This window comes from Saccopteryx leptura, chromosome 5 (assembly GCF_036850995.1).
Source record: "Saccopteryx leptura isolate mSacLep1 chromosome 5, mSacLep1_pri_phased_curated, whole genome shotgun sequence".
Lineage (NCBI taxonomy): Eukaryota > Metazoa > Chordata > Mammalia > Chiroptera > Emballonuridae > Saccopteryx > Saccopteryx leptura.
This window is the reverse complement of record NC_089507.1, coordinates 38,117,947-38,141,305: the sequence shown is the minus strand read 5'-3', so window position 1 is coordinate 38,141,305 and position 23,359 is coordinate 38,117,947.

Below are 23,359 nucleotides of genomic sequence, written 5' to 3'. Positions count from 1 at the left end.
ATATATAAAATTATGCCTAATCATCCACCTTTTTCACACTTAAGAAAATAAGAAACGGCTGACTTAAGTTATAACCATGCTCGAGACTTAAAATGGGTACTTTCAGAGCCTGGGAAGCCTCTCAGCCAGTTGGGGACAGAACCAGCAATGTGTGGCTTTCCCGGGCACTTGGTTTACATCAAGCGGATCCCCACAAACCTTTCATTCATTAAGAGCCTGAGCCCTGGGCTGGGTAGCGGAGCAAACTGGAAATAACCAGGTCTTTCATGCACTTAGACACTGAATAGAATTTCTGTTTACCTTCCCTCTGGGAAGGTTGCTTTTGATTTTGCAGCAATAAATAAAATTTTAAAAGGTGGTTATCAATTTAGAAAAATATATAGGTACGCAGGTTTTAACAATGGATACCAAAATTGGCCTGTGTAATTTACAAATGATACTACTTACAAGGCGTCTGGGCACAGCACTTAGGAGGCCAGATTTTCTAGGACCAGCACCTCCATTTCAAATACTCCATCCTGCTGACCAGTGGTGGCACAGTGGGTAAAGTGTCGACCTGGAAACACTGAGGTCGCCAGTTCGAAACCCTGGGCTTGCCTGGTCAAGGCATATATGGGAGTTGATGCTTCAAATACTCCATCCCGTCAGACTCCCTATGTCAAATAGCCTGTCAGGCCATGTAGCAGCCGATGTATTCTGGTTTGGGGCTTTGAAATTATGCTTACCAGTTAGAGACAGAGAAGAAAGTAGGGCATCCTTATCTTCTCAAACTTAAAAGAAAATTATTTATAACAAAAACAACATCATAGTAAGAAACATGACCAGAAATTCTACTGAAAGAAAAATTCACCCCTGAACCAAACATACCAGGAAATCAAAATGTTTTCTTTTTTTTGATATGCCCTTTGCCATCCCTAATTTGTGGAATATTTGTGATCATAGCATTTAAAAAGACAACAAAAAACCCTAAGCAATGCCAAGACTGTGTGAGCTCCCAGACCTGCACTCTCCCACCCTCTTGCACGGCTCTTCCACCCAGATATATAGAAGCAAACCATGGGATGCCTTGTCCTCCACCCAGCCCACCTGCAGATGGCCCAAATGAAACCCCCCAAAACTCTCAATCAATCAGTGTTTCAAAGTATCACCTACTGCGTGTTAGATGCTCTTCTAGACACAAGGGGGGAGTGAAAAAGAGGGGTGTAGAAAAGAAATAGAAGGCCTGGTCTTAACTTCCCAGGGGCATTACCATGGCAACGGGAGGGAGGGTGACATGGGGGTGGAAAAAGGGCACGATTACAGTGAGAAGCCGGGGCCCAACTGGGGTTCTTGCCCCGTTTCGTGTGTGCAGGATGCAGCTGCCTTCTTTGTCCTTTGTGAATGAAGCCACTGATTATAGTTTCTGGGGCAGTTTCCCAAAAGTGTGTCATGAGAAAGAGGCAAGATGTTAATATGCTAAGCAGAAAAAAACAATTCCATGGCCAGATGAGTTGGGACGTGAAGGTTACAGAAAAACAAACAGGTTTCTGTGGGAGATCTCAGAGCACTTTCTGTAAGGGGCCGTCTGGAATTCAACAAGGGCACTGAGCTCGCCGCATTTCCCAAACTAGCATGGACAGAGAGAAGATCGTCTTGAGGAATCGGCATCTAAGAAGCACATTTTGGAAAATGCAGCTTCAGAATGTTCAGTCTCACGCCTACCTTGAGACCATATATGAGATCCTCCCATATATCTCAGGATCAGAGAAAGCCACCTCCTTGCCTACTTTCCCATGCCTGGAGAATGGCAGAATGGAAGGGAAGTAAGATGGTGGACTGAAGTACTAATGGATAAACCCTGTGCAGAAAGGCTAGAGGCCAGTGAGAAGGAAAAGGATACAGAGATGTCATTTACAGAGCACCTTCTCTGCTTCCTGCACTATACTTGTAAAAGAGTTACAGAGTCACAGCTACTGTTGTAACCAAGACTGATGGCAACCCCAAACAGATGGCTCCATGACCCAGATCTCTGGCCACCTTCCTGGGTGCTAGAGAAATCTCAGCCTTTCCCATTTCCTTCTTTCTGAATATTCTCTTCATAGAATCTTTGATAACCTGATGAATGAGGTCATGGGAGGTCCTGCAGTTCAACCTTCTAGAATTACTTAGGCTATTCCAGGTCCCTCCTCTTTCCTCTAATGTTCCTCCTGTAACTCCTTCAGTCACTCCCTTCTTCTTCCCTCTAGTCCAGTAGTTCCTAAATTTAGCTGCACATTAGAATCATCTGAGGTTTATATTGAGATATATATTTTGAGATATGATATATATCATATATATAGATCAAGGGCTAATCCTCAGCCTAGACAAATGAAATCGGAATCTGTGGGAGATGAGACTCAGCCATCAGTCATTTCCACAGCTCCTCAGTTGATTACAATTTGCACCCAACATTAAGAACCACTGATATAGTCTGAGGACAGAATCCTTTTTTTTTTTAGCAAGCCTGGTCTCTCAGAAAGCAGGTTCCTTTTCATCTGAAGTCCAGCCTATCCATTATTTAAAGCCCAAAGTGTTCTCTCTAGGGTACTAAAATCCTAATTTCCTGGTGTCTCTTAATTAGGACCAAAGAATTTTCTGGAACCATCATGGTCCCTGCTCTGGGGATCGAGCTTCACTTCAGTTTGTCTGAGCATCTCTATAATCCAGTCAATAATACATCAGGGAGCACAGTTAGGCAGGCAGAACACAGTGCCCGCTTCCAAGAGGCTAATCATTGCCTCTCAATGATTCTTGCCAATTCCCAAGTTCTATTACCAACCCCAATTTCTCCATCTTGGAGCCATTAATCCACATTCCTGCTAGGAGTGACTCCCCTAGACACTCATCTTCCACCGTTTCTCTTCTCAGAGAAGTGTAAGTACAGAACATTAGCTCCCCTGCAAGATTTTAGTTTGTGCTTAGAAGGCTGCAGTAGGCTGCCCCTTGGAATCTTGGGAAATGAACAGAAGATGTCACCTTAACTAAAATGGAAAGTAATAGGATCAATATAAAACAGCTGAAGTAGCCCTTCTGATCTCATCCAAATAACCGACATTAAAAGATGGGTTTGTAAGGCTGGTAAACCCAAACAAGAGTAAGCACAACTAAAATCTGATGATTAAAGTAAAATTTTAGAACGGGGATAGAATTAACGCAAAAAAAAAAAAAAAATTTTAAAACAATATTCTTTAAATGGGGAGGATAAGACAATTTGAAGTATAATGAAAAATATTAACCTTTCAATTTAGATTCAATTTAATTTAGAGAAATACAATAAATAAATCTTAACTTTAATATACAAATTGATAGTGGTACACATAATTTATAAATAAATATAGATGGAGTTAACACTCAAAAGTTTTAATCATAGGGTGCAGGATTAAGAAAAGCTTCGGTAGTACTGTTCTAAGTAATTACTGGGTGGGGCATAAATAGGTTACAGTTGTAAGTACTCATAACACAGAGCTTATTCTTTTATTATTTATTTATTTATTTATTTATTTATTTATTTTATTCATTTTTTTGTATTTTTCCGAAGCTGGAAACCAAGAGAGACAGTCAGACAGACTCCCGCATGCGCCTGACCGGGATCCACCCGGCACGCCCACCAGGGGCGACGCTCTGCCCACCAGGGGGCGATGCTCTGCCCCTCCGGGGCGTCGCTCTGCCACGACCAGAGCCACTCTAGCGCCTGGGGCAGAGGCCAAGGAGCCATCCCCAGCGCCCGGGCCATCTTTGCTCCAATGGAGCCTTGGCTGCGGGAGGGGAAGAGAGAGACAGAGAGGAAGGAGGAGGGGGGATGAAGAAGCAAATGGGCGCTTCTCCTGTGTGCCCTGGCCGGGAATCAAACTCGGGTCCCCCGCACGCCAGGCCGACGCTCTACCACTGAGCCAACCGGCCAGGGCTCTTTTATTATTTATTAATTGTATTATTTTTCTATGAACAATTGTGAACCTACTTTTGCCCGACCCTGTGAGTTATAAAATCTCAGTGTACATAGAAAACCTGTGGTCAACTTGAAATGAGGGGGAAATGGTGAAAATGGCAAGAGCTGGTGGTCAGTGTTAATCTGGAACTACCGACTAAGTAACAGAGTATCCTGATCAGATGAATGCTTATCCAATACATATCAAAACATGTTCAGCTGTTATGGCTTAAATGGCAATTTCTGTGTGTGAGTTAAGGGCCTTTATTTATTTACTTATTTTGCAAGAGACTTATTTTTTTATTTATTTTATGTGATGGGTTTATGTTTGGAGATATTGAACATTAATTTCTGTTTTCTTTTTCTTTTATTTATTTATTTTTTAATTTAAAAAAAATTTTTCTTTTTTTGTATTTTTCTGAAGTTGGAAACGGGGAAGCAGTCAGACAGACTCCCACTTGCAGCCGACCGGGATCCACCTGGCATGCCCACCAGGGGGCGATGCTCTGCCCATCTGGGGCGTTGCTCTGCAGCAACCAAAGCCATTCTAGTGCCTGAGGCAGAGGCCACAGAGTCATCCTCAGCACCCGGGCCAACTTTGCTCCAATGGAGCCTTGGCTGTGGGAGGGGAAGAGAGAGACAGAGAGGAAGGAGGGGGGGAGGAGTGGAGAAGCAGATGGGCGCTTCTCCTGTGCGCCCTGGCTGGGAATCGAACCCGGGACTCCCACACGCCAGGCCGATGCTCTACCACTGAGCCAACCAGCCAGGGCCTTCTTTTTCTTTTTAAATTGAATTTATGGGGGTGATACCAATTAATAAAATTATACAGTTTTCATGTGCACAATTCTACAGTACATCATCTGTACACTGTGGGTGTTTACCACCCAAAGTCAAGTCTCCATCATCATTCACCCCCTCAATACCCTCCTCCCCACCCCTGTCAATCACCACAAAATTTCCTAAACGTATTCAGTCTTTTATACCTTTACTAGTCCTCACAAGGCAACCTTCTGATAATAATCTGACTTCTCATGTAGACTCTCCTACATGGAGATCACATATAAATCAGCCAACTCCTGACTCTAGATGTGTTTAAAGACACTATAAATTCATAAATTAGCTTTCTGATGTATCAAGTTGTCTGGGTTAGAATTTCTAATAAGTTGGGTAAATGTGAGTCAGGTCCTGAGGCCGATCACCTCTGGGAGAACCTTAACAACAGTATGACAAGTGAAAAAAGCCAGTCACAAAAGGCCACATATAAGGTCTACCAGAAAGTTCTGTTCGTCTTTGGAATAAAACAAAATACAAATTCTTCTGACTTTGGAATAAAACAAAATACAAATTCATGTGGCATAAGAACAGGAAATTCATGTGGCACCCATCTTGAATATTTCCACACCAATTTTATCTTCTGAATATGGTCCAAAATGGTTTGCTGAGCTGAATTAAGCCTTTCTGCAATCTCCGATGTTGTCAGAAAAGGATCTTGCTCCAATATGGTCTTAACAACATCGTCATTGATCAAAGATGGTTGTCCAGAATGTGGCTTATCAGAAAGGTCAAAATCACCTGTTTCGAATTTTTCGAACCATCTTCTGCATGTCCTATCAGAAACTGTACCTTCACCAAACACTTTCAATAAATTTCTACATGCTTCTGTAGCATTTCTTCCTTGTTGAAATTCGTATACAATACAGTGGCGTAAATGAACTTTATTAGTAGCCATGGGTACACTATCGCTTCACACATAAGACTAACGTGAATCAACTTTGTTTTAGTTAATTTGCTACGTCAGTATGTATACATTAAGTGATAAAAATAGAGAGGCACACATGCGCCAAATAAACATGTGCTTATGTGTCGAAACTTGTTGTGATAGAAATGAACAGAACTTTCCGGTAGACCTTATATTATATGATTCTATAAATATAAAATGTCTAGATTGGGAGAATCAATAAAAACAGAAAAGCAGATCAGTGGTTGCCAGGGCTGAGGAAGAAAGGTTCTGGAGAGGAACTGACATGATAGCTAAGGCATATGGGGTTGCTTTTTTGGGTGATAAAAATGTTCTAAAATTGTGGTGATGACTGCAACATAACTGTGAATATACTAACAGCCAATAAATTGTACACTTTAAATGGGTGAATTATATGGTATATAAACAATACCTCAGCTCTTTTTAAAAAAAAATGAATGTATATACACTATGAGGAGTTTGACAGTGCCTATAAGTCTCCTCACTGAGATCCTCAACCCCCACCCCCACCAGTGGTCACTGCTTTGCTTTCTTTAATTACTCTCTAAGTGCAAAAAAGAAAACCCAAAGGTTCATGAGACTCAGAGTTCTCATAGAGGCCCACAGAAGTCATCTGCTGAAGCTGACAACCCATACCTCAATTCACGATAAAGAAGGGAGTTGTGAGCAGAGGAATCCTGATCCTTACCTCACACCTCTCTGTAGTTCCTATAACCCCAAATGACAAAAATGTTACAATCAGAAGAAAGTCAGAAAATCCCAGCAAAGTTGATTATCTGTATTTTTAAATTATTCATCCAATGTACATATGAAGATTGAGAATTATAGAATTTCAGACCTGAAATATCTCACAAAATTTAAAAATTTTTAATTTAATCCTTTTAGTGTATAAGCAATAAATACTTGATGAGTTTCCTTCCCTCGGGTTATGGAGTATAAGCTTTCTTTGTCTTCTCATCCTAAACCTGCCCAGAGTGTCCATTGCTCACCTTCCCCCAGGGTCCTTTGCTTTGTTTGGCTGTCTTCTCTCCTTTTTCCCAAATTCCTCCACCTAGTTTAGATAGTTTGCAATTGCCTGCCTGTGTGGCAGGAAATTGAATTTGTTATATCTTAAATCTTCTAACTCTTTAGTTTATAGGGGGGGGGGGGGGGGGAATGCTTGGTCCTCCAAGCTCTGGTACTGAATATTTAAAGAAAAGCATTTGGAATTTAGAAAATGTTCTGTTTCTCCCAAGCACCTGGCTCTTGCAGCTCAGCTCAATGTGTGGTTTTCTCAATTGCTATTTCTGAAACAAGCATTGAGAGTCCATTTTGGCCATCAGAACACCAACTTTGACTCCTTACTTCTCTTTGCATTCCAACTCTAAAATTCCCAGTCCTCCCAGAGGGAACTGTGTATCTGGTTGGATATTTGAAATAATGTAACCCCCACCACAAAAAAAGCATAGTACCATTTACACATCTAAAAGTTAGCCAATAACTAAAAGCTTTCTATTCAAACACTCTAGGACTCTATGGCTTTAACCCAAGGAGCCCTGGGTCTTCAGTGCTTCTTTCATGCCAATGGACTGACTGTCATCGATCATTCTTCCCGTAAAGTCCTAGGTAGCGCTTCCTCCTCCTATCTCCCTCCACTCTCTATTTGCTCCATGTGGTTGGGAGATGACCTTTTAGAACCATCTCCCAGTGGGTGGCCAAAGGTAGAAGAAAATGGTTACCTGGCCCCTAAGCAACTCCTCATAGGCTTCTAAAACAAGCCTATAGATTTTTTTTTTTTTTTTTGTATTTTTCTGAAGCTGGAAACGGGGAGAGACAGTCAGACAGACTCCCGCATGCGCCCGACCGGGATCCACCCGGCACGCCCACCAGGGGGCGACACTCTGCCCACCAGGGGGGGATGCTCTGCCCCTCCGGGGCGTCGCTCTGTTGCGACCAGAACCACTCTAGCGCCTGGGGCAGAGGCCAAGGAGCCATCCCCAGCGCCCGGGCCATCTTTGCTCCAATGGAGCCTTGGCTGCGGGAGGGGAAGAGAGAGACAGAGAGGAAGGAGAGGGGGAGGAGTGGAGAAGCAGATGGGCGCTTCTCCTGTGTGCCCTGGCCAGGAATGGAACCCGGGACTTCTGCACGCCAGGCCGACGCTCTACCACTGAGCCAACCGGCCAGGGCCTATAGATTCTTTGAAATCATTTGTTTTTGTCTTGAAGATTTATGCACACGTTCCATTCTCCTCCAATGCTGATCACTGCTTCTTTTAAATATTACAAATAAATTTAAATTATATATTAGAAGCACTTAGCTTATTCTCTTAACCTCTGAATGAATAAAACTGACCCTCTGGTATAAAATACTACTTTAATCCTGTGACGGCTAATAAACCTTAAGACATTAATAAGTGCTCCTAGTGATGGGTACAAATTTAAGAAATCTAGGTAGATGATTTGCTGATTCTAAATCTGTGCTGTCACCAGGTAGTTTGAGCCACAATAGCACTGACCATAACAGGACATTGAGACAATATTTGTGAAATAAATTAATTTGGAAGAAAAAGAATGAACTAGCCACTTTGAGCCACTGGAAGACCTACTCAGAAAATGTTAAAGAGTCAAAATTGTTTTTCTCATTTTTCAGAAAAACCACCAGCATTTCAGCATTTACTGTAGTCACGTATTCTATTTGCATATTTGCAGCATAAAATGGGGATAATATTTGGGGAATGGTAAACCACCATGTTAACCCTTGTTTGCCTTCAGTTCCAAATTGTTCTAGAACATCCAGAGCAGAAGTCATTTCATGTCTGGAGGTTTCGGAGCAGAGATTTCCTCAGAACCGTAAAAAAGATAGTCCTCTCCACATAGAGTAAGGCCACAGGGCTGGCCCTAGGGGCGGAAAAGCCTGCCCCCTCCAATGGAAGAATTTCAGAGAAAGGAAGGTTAAAGGTGCTTTTCCTCCTGGTCTTAAGGCCCTCACTCTAAGGAAAGACATTGTAGTTGTTTTCTATGCTGTGTAATAAGTTACCACAAACTTAGTGACTTAAGACAACACAAGTTTATTACCTTACGGTTTCCATGGGTCAGGAGTCCAGCATGTTTTAGCTGGGTCCTCACTCCTGCCTCTCATGAGGCAGAAGTCAAGGCTGGCTCTATTCCTATCTGGAGGATCAACCAAGGAAATGTCTGTTTCAAAACTCATTCCAATTGTTTGCAGAATTTTTTTCTCTGCAGTTATAGAATTGGCGTCCCCCTGTCTTGCTAGCTGTCACCCAGAGATGACTCTCAGCAACGAAGGGCTGCCCTCAGCTTCTTTTCACGTGCCCTTCTCCACAGGTTCCCACTCCAGTCTCTGACTTCTCTGACTCCAACCTCCAGACCTAATTCAAAGGCTCATGTGATTAAGTCTGGCTCACTTAAACAATCTCCCTCTCTCTCTCTCTCTTTTTAAATAATTTTTAAAAAATTTAGTTACAGTTGACATATATTAGTTTCAGTTGCATAACATAGTGATTAGATGTGTATATAACTTATGAAGTGGTCATCCCCATAAGTCTAGTACCCATCAAAGACCATGCATAGTTACTACAATAGGTATTCTCCCTCTCTTAAGGTCAACTGATCTGCAAAACCCCTCTACAGTAAGTAGCACCTGGACTCATGTTTTATTTAATACCGGGACAAGGTGTGCGTATACCCAAGGCCAGGAGTCCTAGGGCTGTCATAGAGTTCTGCAATACCACAGAAGGTCATAGGACCAGGTAGAAATGAAGAGGACTGAAAACACCTGGGCTAGCACACACCTGGCATTCTGGCCGGAGGTGGGGGAGATCACACACCTGATGCTGCCGCCTTTAATATGACAAGAGCAGTGCTGGCCATTGTGGGAGAGGTGGATAATCCAATGAGTCCGAGGAGCACTGTCAGTTCTGCAATTCCTTCTCATGGGGAGCAGGTGACTCAGAAGTGCCCAGGCCTAGAAGGAGGTCCTGCAGGGGCGGCAAGGGCTGCTGACCTGGCCTGAGGGCAAAGCTAAGGAGATGGAAAAGGTAGAGCCTCTAAGATCAAAGCTTAAACGAGAGCTAGAGGCTCCTGCAATAGGCCCTCGGGACAAGCCCCAGCAGCCTAGAAGCTGGCCAGTCCTTGCTTGGTCTCCAATGCAGTTAAAAGAGGCAGTTAAGATCCAAAAAATTCCCCAGGGATCCAAAGACTGGGCTCCTCTTCGCTGCTGAGTCAGGGAGCCACACCTTTCTTCATTCACCAGGGTCTTTGTAGATAGGGACGGGAGCAGGGGGCTGGAAAGCCTGAGCAATGATCCCATAGACCCCCCGGGGGCATTCTGGGCACGTGACTTTCCATTTTAAAACTGGGAAAGTCCTGACTAACCAAGACAGTTGGCAGCCTAGGCTGAGAGATGATGGTTTAACTCATTAAATTGAGCTAAGATTTAAACTAAGTAGCACGCGCGCACATGCACACGCACACACGCACACACACACTCTCTCTATGCCCACCTCAGAGAGATCGCATCAGCATAAAGAAATAACTAGCTAGCTGCGTTTCTTTCGCTCGCCTCAGTTGCAGTGCTAGTAAATCTCCGATCCTGCTTCTCCATTTTTCTAAGCACTTTTGCCCATATCCTATGTCTTCATGATCCAACCAGCCTGGTCATGTTGACAGAAGAGACTACGGGGACCACATGAAAGATGAGGCTGACAGACTTGCCACAAAGCACGTACATGCCTAGTGCGTGCGATGCAAGCCCAGCATCGGAACCAGATTTTCCAAGTCCTGCTTTTCAGTATATGATGACTCTTCTGAATCTAAGAAGTTGCCACCTATACTTATCTTTTCCAGTGACTTGTTTCATTTCATTAGCAAATTAAACCCTAAATATTCGTCAATGTCAATTACTACTCATTGAGTGTCCCTTGGCTGACCATAGTCGGCCATTGTCACCGCTGAACAACAGCTGCCCGCACTGGGTCCCACACACCTTCCTTTTGTGGATGACAATAGAAAAGCCCCTAACAAAGAGCAGGTTCGGCCAGAGCACTAGCTCGGTGTGATGCTTCCCCCTTGTGGCCAACTTGCCGCTTTGGACAGGAAGTAAAGAATTCTCAACCATCTTCCTCCTTTAGGGATTCCCCACCTACTCAGGTAAAAAGCCTGGGCCTGCATCTGAATGAACCTTCTTCTCCCCTTACCCCCAACCCCTGAGCAAAGATTTCACAGGAAGTCCTCACCTTGCGGAAAGGGAGGTGCAAGCTTGCCCTTGAGAAATCTGGATGTCTAAAAATTAAGGCCGACAAAATGAAGTCTCTGCCTTCCGAATTGCAGCTGGGAACGTTATCGTTGCTCATAGACTCTAAGATACGGCAGTGCCTGGCTGCCAACAGGTGCTCAGGGCATCGTGAGGATGTCAGGAGGTGGTAAGCAATAGCTGGTGTCAAAGGACAGCTAGTGGGGAGGAGGGTTAGGTGGTGCTAAACCACCCCATGATCTTCATCAGAGCTCTTCTCCAGCCCTCCTTGGTGCTCTTAGTCTTTCAGTTCTTCCATTTTCTTTACATTTGAATCAAAGCACTTCTAGAAATTGCTTTTTTATTTATCTTGGCAAGCAAAGAGTAAAGCTCTTCTAACCCCCTCGCCATCTCTAAGCTGCTCTTGTTCATTCTCCTGGGGCCACTCCAGACTGCACGCTGCTAAGGACCGTGTTGACACAAGTTAGGAGCCCTGGGGATAGTGAATGGGGGCCGGTTTAGCTTGGTATATGTTCTACACAGGCTCCAACAAGAGCAGAACCAGCCTAAAGTGGCAGAGAGAGCCTGAGGGTAGAAAAAATGGACAGGGGGAAAAAATGCTGGAAGGAGAGGCAGAGCAATTGGCAGCAGACAAATTCCTGGATTCTATTTCCGAAATCAGAAGCTCCAAGAAGGTAACACCACGTTAACTAACGGGTTAAAACATGTTTCAACTGAACTTGTCTCACAGTGGGTCTGTATTTGTTGGTCCAGTGTAAGGATAGGGATGGGGGAGCAGGGGAGGGTTAGAGTTGAGTTGGTAAAAACATTCTCATATGTGTCCTTGATAAAAAAAAACCAAACTCACTTTTTATTCTCCTCCTCGTCCCTCCAAGACAATGTCATACATCAAAAACACCCTATCTTTTACTAGAGCCTTTATCAGAACTCTTGTGTAGAAACTTTTTAGATACTTATTTCACTGTTTCCCCACCTCTGAACCATAAACAAAGATAAGGCTGTAAGTGTTTTAAGTTAATGAGCAAATGACTGAAGGATTGTGTATTTGAGCATGTGCTGAGCTTTGTGCCAGGAACAGAGTGTACAGAAAGGAACAAGACAGAGGGGGCTTGCCCTCAAGAAACTAACAATTGAGCAAATAACTCAAAGCCTGATGAACACTTTAAAGGACAAATACAGTAGTTTGGGGTGCATGGATCTGCCACCTTGAAGAATGCATGGCAAGTCACTAAACTAAGAGGTGGGGATCCGAGGAAAGAGCACTCCTGGCAGTGAGAACAGCATGTGCCAGGGCCTGAGATGGAAAAGAACTTAGCTCATCAGTGAGACCATTGTGGCTGGACCAGAGTGTAGGGGAGAATGATCACTCAGGGCTTTTAGGCCTTCTTATGGAGTTGAACTTTTCCCTAAGGGCAGTACTATTGGTTAGCAGAAAGCTATAGAGTGCCATAATCACATTTGCATTTTTTTAATATAATAACTTATCTGTCTGCTGTGTGAAGCATAGGTTGGAAGGAGGGGAAAATGGGTAAGGCTAGACCAGTCAAAAGGCTGTGGTGGCTGTCCAGCTGAGAGAGGATTCAGAGTTGACTTTGATGGTGGTCATGGAGACGAAGGTGGTAACTCAGGAAGCAGAATTTAGCGAGTATAAAGAGCTGTCAGAAGGAGTCAGGGATTATTTCCATGTCTGGAGATTAAGCAGCTAGAGCAAAAGCAGGTCTCTGGGCTTATTGGGAGACCTCTTGAATATGGGGGTCTTATGTGTTTTCCAAGAAGAGCTATCAATTCAGTAATTAGCTATGTGAGTCTGGAGCCCAAGAGCGAGGTCAACATTAGAAGTAGAGAGCAGATAGATGGTAAATAAAGCTAGATGCATTCAAAGTAAGAGAGGACTCCACCTTGTAGCCACTGAGTTGCTAGGCATTCAATGACTGTATGAAGACAATGCAGCAACTCTATGTGGTAGCTTCACTTGCATTTTATTTTCTAATCTCTGTGTTATTCTGGACATCAGATAATTGAATTCTCATTGTGGTAGAGTCTGCTAGTTGTCTACCTCAGACTCCTGTATTGTTAAGCATCTCTGTGTGTCCAGCTAAAAAACTACATTTCCCAGCATTCTTTGCAGATAAAGATTGCTAACAGGATACAAGTAGAAGTTGACTGAGATGTCAAAAAAAAAACCCTTTTAAGGGAGTTGACTCAGCAAGAAGTCATGTATTATTTACTGTTCTCTCTTTATTTTCTCCCTGGAACTAGGGCTGGATGGCTAGACATCCAGTGGTCATCCTAGACCACAAGATAATCCTGATCATAGACACCATACACAAAGGGTAGGGGGATGAACAGAAAGATAGTTTCTGGGTCTCTGATGATTGTGGAGCTACCATAGCAGCCTAGGTGACTTGTAATTTCTTTGAAGTGAAATAAAAATGAATCTCTATATTGTATAAGCTACTGACATTTGGATTTTGTGATTTATGCAGTCAAACATAACCTAAATGATAGATCATTCCTGTGGTAATCAGTCGTGACAGTGAATTCAAGAAAGGGACTGTAAGAATGCACAGAATTAATAAAACAGGTTAGGCTGATGTGTGAAGGAGCAAAATACTCTTTCATATACAGTGTGTCCGTAAAGTCATGGTGCACTTTTGACCGGTCACAGGAAAGCAACAAAAGACGATAGAAATGTGAAATCTACACCAAATAAAAGGAAAACCCTCCCAGTTTCATACCTATTCAGTGCAGTTCGATGTGGGCTTGCGCACAGATTTTTAGGGCTCCTTAGGTAGCTATCCCGTATAGCCTCTACAGACTCGTCACCGACTGATGGCCTACCAGAATGGGGTTTCTCCACCAAACTGCTGGTTTCCTTCAACTGCTTATCCCACCGAGTAATGTTATTCCTATGTGGTGGCACTTGATTATAAATGCACCGATATTCATATTGCACTTTGGTCACGGATTCGAACCACACGGATTTGGTCTGTGTTAGCGAACCACAGAACACACTGAACTTTCCTCTGTACCGTCCACATCTCGACTGGCATGGCCGTGGGCTGCTCCGCTGTACACACGGTGTTATGTCATCATCTGCGCATGCGCACATGCTGCCACATCATCCTACAGAAACTAGGAGGGTTTTCCTTTTATTTGGTGCACACTTCACATTTCTATCATCTTTTGTTGCTTTCCTGTGACCGGTCAAAAGTGCACCATGACTTTACAGACACATTGTATATCACCAGGGGACATTTCCATGTTTCTTGCAAAGTTTTCAACTAGCAGTGCAACAGCCAAAGTACATCATCTCAAATACATCCCCTTGGGAGTTTATTAGGCATTGAGCATCTCTGAATTTCAAGGGAATGTTAATTCCATGCACTAAAAAGAAATACAAAAATAGTGCTCATTGTGATTAAGATCTAACAACTATAATCGAATAATTGCGGTTGAAAATAGTTCAAACAATTTAGAAAGCACAAGTGTCTCAGCTACATAGGATGCACACACATTCTATACCAAGTTCCCTCACTAAGTGTCCAGAAAATAATGAAATATATATGTATATGAACCTCAAGTTATTCTCAGCTGCCTTTAGTCTACTAACTCTAGAATTCTGTTTCCAGACTGGCTGACCAAGGGTGTGAATGAGGGCTGATATCCAGCCTCAGTTCAGCTCCCAGACAGTGCCCTGGGATTAGCGGGGTCGGCTTGGAAGCAGTGTTATGTTTTACAATTTGTTTATCTATCAGAGGCATCCTTGAGCACTGACACAAAGATGTTTGATGTGCTAGCTGGTTCCCTGGTGAATACATGGGTCCACCTTCTTCCTTCCCTTTGAAAACCACATTGATTTAGATTGCAATCAAGAATTGGGGAATAAGAAAGCATATTAAGAGTCCCTCCAAACAACAGAGAATGCTGATGAAGCACTTTGAGAGACTGGTTATGAAGAAAATTATTATTAAAAGACAAATATGGGAAAACCCACAGCAGAGCCATATCTAAGTAAATATAACCCCAAATGAAAGAAAATAGCTTACTTCCTACCAAAACTAAGAAAATGATATGGTCAAAAAAATCAATCTTAAGAAGTTTCCTTAGTGCTTCTGTTGCTCTCCAGCAACCCCTGGTGGTACATGAAACAATCTGCAGTCTAGTGCTGTTACTCCAGGCCCGCTCTTAGCTGCAAGAGATTTGAACTAGAGAAAACTGATAACTTTGAAAGCATTAGAATCCTTGTGCTAAGCCCAAGAATCTTAGAGATCTTGCAAGAAGAAGTTAACAGTAATCAAAATAAAACTAGCAGTAAGTTCATTTCCTGCACACCAGTGAAATTCAATTCTCTAAAACAACCAACTTGATTTAAAATATCTCTTCCCTGGCCGGTTGGCTCAGCAGTAGAGCGTCGGCCTAGCGTGCGGAGGACCCGGGTTCGATTCCCGGCCAGGGCACACAGGAGAAGCGCCCATTTGCTTCTCCACCCCTCCACCGCGCCTTCCTCTCTGTCTCTCTCTTCCCCTCCTGCAGCCAAGGCTCCATTGGAGCAAAGATGGCCCAGGCGCTGGGGATGGCTCTGTGGCCTCTGCCTCAGGTGCTAGAGTGGCTCTGGTCGCAACATGGCGACGCCCAGGATGGGCAGAGCATCGCCCCCTGGTGGGCAGAGCATTGCCCCTGGTGGGCGTGCCGGGTGGATCCCGGTCGGGCACATGCGGGAGTCTGTCTGACTGTCTCTCCCTGTTTCCAGCTTCAGAAAAATGCAAAAAAATAAAAAAATTAAAAAAATAAAAAATAAAATAAAATATCTCTGGCCTGACCAGGCGGTGGCGCAGTGCATAGAGCATCAGACTGGGATGCAGAGGACCAGGGTTCGAGACCCCGAGGTCACCAGCTTGAGGGCGGGCTCATCTGGTTTGAGCAAAAAGCCCACCAGCTTGAACCCAAGATCGCTGGCTTCAGCAAGGGGTTACTGGGTCTGCTGAAGGTCCATGGTCAAGGCACATATGAGAAAGCAATCAATGAACAACTAAGGTGTTTCAATGAAAAACTAATGATTGATGCTTCTCATCTCTCTCCGTTCCTGTCTGTCTATCCCTCTCTCTGACTCACTCTCTGTCTCTGTAAAAAAAAAAAAAAAAAAAAATCTCTGTCTTTATTCTTCAAACATTTAATAAGATCCTGCTATGTACCAGTCCTATAACTGTGGTTCAGGTATATATACTTCTCACAAAAATTAAGAGATATTTTATCGCTTTATATATCCCCTAATTTTAGTGAGCAGTAAAGATGGACATAGTACTGTAGCCCTGTAGGACAGCCAACTAAGAGATAGGCAAAGGTCCAATCACAAAAAAACCTTTACATTTTATTGAAAAATTTGAAAGAGATAGGGAGGCGTGAAACGTCAGCAAGGAACTGATGTAATCAAATCTGTCGTTTACAAAGGTTCATTCTGAAAACAGGGTGAAGCTGGGCTGTGTGTAGGTATAGGGCAGAATGATGGATTAAGAGACTGAGAAGTCAAATCAAGACAGTCTGACCCAAGGCAAGGGTCAGAGGCATCAAGAAAAAAAAGGACAAACTGAAGAGATATTTGGGAGTAGAAATGAAAAACCTAGTAAATGGGTCAGATTTCTAACAGAAGCAGCCAAGTGGCTGGCAGTGTCGATGCTGACATGGCGAACATAGAGGGCTTGGCGTAGGCTACAGGGTGTGGGGCCTGGAAGAGGGAGGATTTGATGAGGATTTAAATGGTTTCATGGAAAGAGCTTCTCATCTGGAGTCAGGCTTCTCTCCTGATGCCACTTTGTTCTAAGAGTTTTCTTAGGCTTCATTTGTCTATTTGTATTCATTAATCACGGGGCCACGGGCGCTGGGGATGGCTCCTTGGCCTCTGCCCCAGGCGCTGGAGTGGCTCTGGTCGCGATAGAGCGACACCCCGGATGGGCAGAGCATCGCCCCCTGGTGGGCATGCCGGGTGGATCCCGGTCGGGCGCATGCAGAAGTCTGTCTGACTGTCTCCCCGTTTCCAGCTTCAGAAAAATAAAAAAAATTAAAAAATAAAAAATAAATTAAAAAAAATCACAGGGCCAAACCAACATCCAAAGTTGTTTATATCTCCTCTGCAATCAGCTTTCTTGGGTGCACCAAAATTATACTATTACAAACTCCCCATATAGCCCTGAGCACCATGGTGTGCACCCAGGCCCAGGAAATATAAGTAATAAAAATCTTCTTTCAATGTCATTAACTTCTTCATGTTGTCACTCGGTCCCCTTTATAAATTAAGACCTGGGCACACATTACACCTCCTCTTTTATACTTCTGAACATGTTCTTACTCTTATTTTTTCTCATTAAAATATAAGAATAATAAGTTACTTCTGTGATTCAATGAGGATGATTTAAGGTATGTAAGAACAGTCTTTGAACATTATAAGCATGTTAACCCTAAAGAATCTAATCTGCTTGTGCCTTTTGCCAACAAAGTCAACTTCTGACCTTTTTTTCTGACAATATAGTCAATAAATTGTATTAATTGAGCATCGTCCTTGCCCAGGTGTGGAGTTCTTATCAGAACCCAGGTAAATTTATGTGATCTGACCAAAACAACAGATACAGAGCTACAAGGAATTGGGTTGGTTGGTCTTACCTAATGTAATGTCACATTAAAAAAAAAAACAACTAGGCCCTGGCCGGTTGGCTCAGCGGTAGAGCGCCGGCCTGGCGTGCGGGGGACCCGGGTTCGATTCCCGGCCAGGGCACATAAGAGAAGCGCCCATTTGCTTCTCCACCCCACCCCCCCTTCCTCTCTGTCTCACTCTTCCCCTCCTGCAGCCAAGGCTCCATTGGAGCAAAGATGGCCCCGGGCGCTGGGGATGGCTCCTTGGCCTCTGCCCCAGGCGCTAGAGTGGCTCTGGTCGCCGCAGAGCGACGCCCCAGAGGGGCAGAGCATCGCCCCCTGGTGGGCAGAGCATCGCCCCTGGTGGGCGTGCCGGGTGGATCCCAGTCGGGCGCATGCGGGAGTCCGTCTGACTGTCTCTCCCCGTTTCCAGCTTCAGAAAAATACAAAAAAAAACCAACTAGATTTCCTGGGGCACTTAATGCTAACTTCAGTTGGTTCAGAATGAGAACCGATTACACCAGGACCATGATCAGGATGAGGCAATGAGGTGTCCAGGGTATAAAATTTAAGTATGCATTCAGGATTTCTGACTCTGTGCATACCCCCTGGTTCGCACCCTACAGTGCAGTTATAGGAATGAAGGATTGATAGTTACAGAATAATCATAGAGGTGTAAATTACAGCACAGGGAATATAGTCAGTAATGTGGTAATAACTATTATGGGGCCGGGTGGGTACTTAAAATATTAAGGAGACCACTTTGTAAAGTACACTGTTGTCTAACCTCTATGCTGTACATCTGAAACTAGTACAGAATAATTTTAAATGTAAACTGTAATTGAAAAATAAATTTAAAAAAAATATCATGGTAATTATAAATTTAAAAAAAAAGAATTTCATTCTAGCATCATTGACAGAGAGAAGCTCTCTCACGTGGCTGGCTAGCCCTCAGCTGCAGCGTAACCATAATGCAGGCCATTGTGAGTTGTACTCCACGCTGAAGCATGCCTCTGTGGATGGGCCGGGTTCTCTGCCAAGTAGCCCCCATCAAAACCTAACCAGCGTCCCGAATTTGAAGAGGAATTGAGACTAAACGATGTTTGCTTATTCATTCCAGAAGTGGAACAAATGCTCACTCTTAGTGAGGTAAAAGTCAGTGTTTCTGAGAAGTTCACCTCAAGTTCGACAAATATTCATGTGTATTTCATACAAAAACAGCCACCACCCAAGACCACCCATGGACTTAATTCCAGGAGTGCTCAGGATCAGAATTCCTCTTCCTCTGGCATGCCTTCCTTTTGCCTCGCTCTAGGCTTGGACAGTTTGCTAGCAAAACTCTGGGTCTTATTTAAAATAAGGAGTGTAATTCTTCCCACAAGTCTAAAAGAGATGTTATGAGGGCAAATGAGTGCATTCAGCAAAGTGTTTGATTTTTCTAGATTTATGAGAAGCTCTATTTAAACACTTTTCAGACATGTCCCCTGCTCGAAACCTCCTGTAAATTCACTATTATGATAGTTGTCCCTGTTTTCACTAGAGAAGAGCACAACTATCATGTCATAGACATTTTGGATTAACACACGTGGGCAGAAACTTGGTGTCAACATTCAGTCTGGCCTCAGGATTTGTCAGAAGCTTCAGTGTTGCTTTCTCAATGGCTCTCCTGCTCTAAAGCCCCCAGTACCCCCTGCGTCTGGGTGATTCACACAATCCTGCAACAAATATTTACTGAACACTTACCCTGGACCCGGCACTATTTTAGGCGCTAGGGAGAGATCATTGTGCAGAAGTGGCAATGAGGCTTGTGAAGTAGGAAAGAAGGAAGCAAAGGGAAGAATGAAAGAAGAAGAAGGTGTGACAGAGGCTGGATCTTCTGTCCATCTGGAGCTTGAAGTTCCTTGAAAGCTATTGTAAACACTTTATGTTTGACTCTAAGTAAAATGGAGAGCCATTGCAGGGTTTTGAGCAAAGGAGTGACCATGCACGATATGATTCTATTTTAAAAGGATCACCCTAGCGGCTGTATTGAAAATAGTCTGCTGGGGGGAAGGGAAAGAGCAAAGCAGGGTGGATTTTGTAGGAAGCTACTGCAGAATCCAGGTGAAAGCTGATGGTGGTTCAGCCGAGGGTGGGAGCAAGGGAGGTACAGAGAAGTTGTCAGATTCTGAATACATTTTTGATATGCTTAAGGTGGAATCAAAGTCTTGGCCCATTAGCTGCAGAAAACGAATTGTCAAGAATGACTCCAAGAGTCGGGGCATAAGCAGTTGGAAGATTAGAGTCGCCACCAGCTGAGATGAGGGAGACTAAAGGTGGATCAAGCTCCAGGGGAAAAGCAGGAGTCTAGTTTTGAGGTTAAGTATTTAACATCTGACTGAAGATGTTGAGTAGGCAGTTGGACACATGAATCTCTAGTTCCGGAGAGAAGACTTGGTTTAGAAATACAGTGGTACCTGGAGATACGAATTTAATTTGTTCTGTAAGCAAGCTCAAAAGTCAATTAACTCATATATCAAACTGCCAATACTGGACCCGTGCGCCAAAACGCCAACTAGCGGCAGTTTCCCAAATCACGACTCGTTATCTCAGAATTTTGCTCGGATCTCAAACAAAAATACCGATCCAGTCACAGCTCGTATCTTTAAAAAAAAAAAAAAAAATGTATGTTGGTCTGTTCGTATCTCAAGGTACCACTGTATACATTTAGGAGTCGCCAGCATATAGATGGTATTTGAAGCCATGAGGTTAGATGAGAACAACAAGAACAACAAAAAACGAGGTTCAAAAATTTAACCCTAAGGTACTCCTCCAACATACATAGAAGCCAAGAGAAGAGAAGGATCAGCAAAGAGACAGAGAAAAAGTAACCAGTAGTGAAGGAGGAAAACCAAGAAAGCTTGATGTCTTAGAAGCTCAGTGAATTCCCTGGCCAGATAGCTTGGTTGGTTAGTGTCGCACCGATGTACAAAGGTTGCTTTTTTGATCCCCAGCCATGGCTCATTCAGGAACAGATCAATGTTTCTCTTTCTCTCCCTTCCACTCTCTCTAAAATCATAAATAAAAATTTTTTTAAAAGAATCTCAGTGAAGAAACAATATTAAAAGTTAGAATTACAGACATCTCTATGCAACATTTTAGTTTGTTACAAAAAAGTTGCATCACTTATGAAAGCATTTGTTATAGTGACAAAAACAAACAAACAAACAAACATGAAAATAGTTACTTAGATAAGGTTTTTTTCATGAAAAAAAAAAATATTCTAGAGGTAAGTAGGTAAGGGCTAATGCACCCAGGCAAGATGTCATTAAGGATCCTGACTTTGTCTCTTGGACTGCCATTTTTAGCGAGTGGTTTTTAATGTCTGATCAAAAGATGGCTACTGCAACTCCAGACAGTGTCTTCAAGTTCCAGGTAGGAAGAAATGAAATGGACAAAGTAAGGAAGAAAAACTTTTCCTCAAATCTTCACAATAGGGAAGCCCTCCCCAGAAATTGAACCCACATCTCATCAGCCAGAATCATGTCACATGGCCAAATTCTAGCTGCAAGAGAATTTGAGTGTTTAGCTTTCCAACACTTGTATTGGAAAAAAGCAATAAAATGATACTGAGAAAGGATGTTGAGTGAGCCAATCTATAATGCCTGCTCCAGAGGGTTAGAAGTTATGCAGAGAGAGAGAGAGATCTCATGGCTATAGAAGTTGATGAGAAGTTGGAGCTTCCAAGGTGGTATCTCTTTGATAAATGAATGTATCTTAATGACTTTGCACAGTTATCTAAGAGTGATAACCAAATCACTGCCCTATTGCTTCCATTTGAACTTCATTTTGCCTTTATTCTGATCAATAGCCAAGAATTTCACACCTGACAGTCCTTTTTTGACTCTCTATTGAACCAATACCATTTTTCTTTAAAATGGTATCAGCTAAAAGGTAGATTTCAAGAGCCAAACAACACTTCTGCTCCATCATCACTTTTGGTTTATGGGAGTGACTGGCTCTCTCCCTGCCTTTCAAAGAGATGTTCTATCTGTAAACTATAGTTACTAAATATTCATGAGCACACTTTATAAGGGAAAGGTCAGTTCGTAAATCCTGGCTTAATGTTCTTCTGGCTTACTGTTCTTCTGTTCTTACCTTCTTCACTGCCTGGAAAAACAATCCTTCAAAGCCCAGCTCAAATGCTTCTCTCCAGACCTCCTAGCTTGATTAAAGGCTCTTTTCTTGCATTCTGATAATACTTTGAATTATATATTATACATTTGTAAGATGCAGCTACAATAATACTTAGAGGAAAAGTTACAACATTAAATTCTTATATTAGTATTAAGTGATAAGGTCTCAAATAAATTATCTACACTTTTACCTTAAGAAACTAAGGAGAAAAAAAAAAGAAACTAAGGACCCTGACCTGTGGTGGCACAGTGGACAAAGTGTCGACCTGGAATGCTGAGTTCACCAGTTCAAAACCCTGGGTTTGCCTAGTCAAGGCACATATGGGAGTTGATGCCTCCTGCTCCTCCCCCCTTCTCTCTCTCTCTCTCTTACTCTCCCTCTCTCCTCTTTCTCTAAAAATGCATACATTTAAAAAAATATAAAATAAAAAAGAAAGAAACTAAGGAAAAAATTAAACCTAAAGTAAGCAGGAAAAAAAGTAATATAGGCAAGAGTAGAAATCAATGAAGTAGAAATGGGGCAATCAATAGAAAATAGACAAACAATAAAACTAAGAGCTGATCCTTTGAAACTATCACTAAAATTAATAGACCTGTAGTTCAAATCATCAACAAAAAAAGAGAGAATACACAAGTTATCAATATCATGAATGAATAAGAAGACAACAGTATAGATCTTACAATATTAAAAAATAAGGAATGTTATCAACAACTTTATGTTAATAAAGTCAATAATTTTAGCTAATAAATTCATAACTCATATGGACAAATTCCTAGAAAAACACAAATTGCCCAACTTACTCAAGAATAAATAGATAACCTGAATAGCCCTATATCTATTAAGGAAATAGCATTCCTAATTATAATCTTCCAACTAAGAAATTCCCATGTCCAGCTGGCTTCAAACAGGTGAATTATATTAATCGTAAAAGGAATAAATAATACCAATTCTACACAAACTTCTACAGAATACAAAAGAGGAGGAAACATGTCCCAACTAGTTCCATGAGGTCATTATTACCCTGATACGAAACCAACGCAAAGACATGACAAGAATAAAAAAACTGTGTAGGTCAACATTCATCATAAAAATAAATTTCAAAGTCTTTAACAAAAATTTGCTAATTGAATCCACCAACATATAAAAAAGGATAATAAAACATAACTAAGAGGACTTTAGTCCAGGAATGCAGGATTACTTAGATTTTAGAAATAAATCAGTATATGGCCCTGGCCGGTGGCTCAGCGGTAGAGTGTCGGCCTGGCGTGCGGGGGACCCGGGTTCGATTCCCGGCCAGGGCACATAGGAGAAGCGCCCATTTGCTTCTCCACCCCCCCTCCTTCCTCTCTGTCTCTCTCTTCCCCTCCCGCAGCCAAGGCTCCATTGGAGCAAAGATGGCCCGGGCGCTGGGGATGGCTCCTTGGCCTCTGCCCCAGGCGCTAGAGTGGCTCTGGTCGCGGCAGAGCGACGCCCCGGAGGGACAGAGCATCGCCCCCTGGTGGGCAGAGCGTCGCCCCTGGTGGGCGTGCCGGGTGGATCCCGGTCGGGCGCATGCGGGAGTCTGTCTGACTGTCTCTCCCCATTTCCAGCTTCAGAAAAAAAAG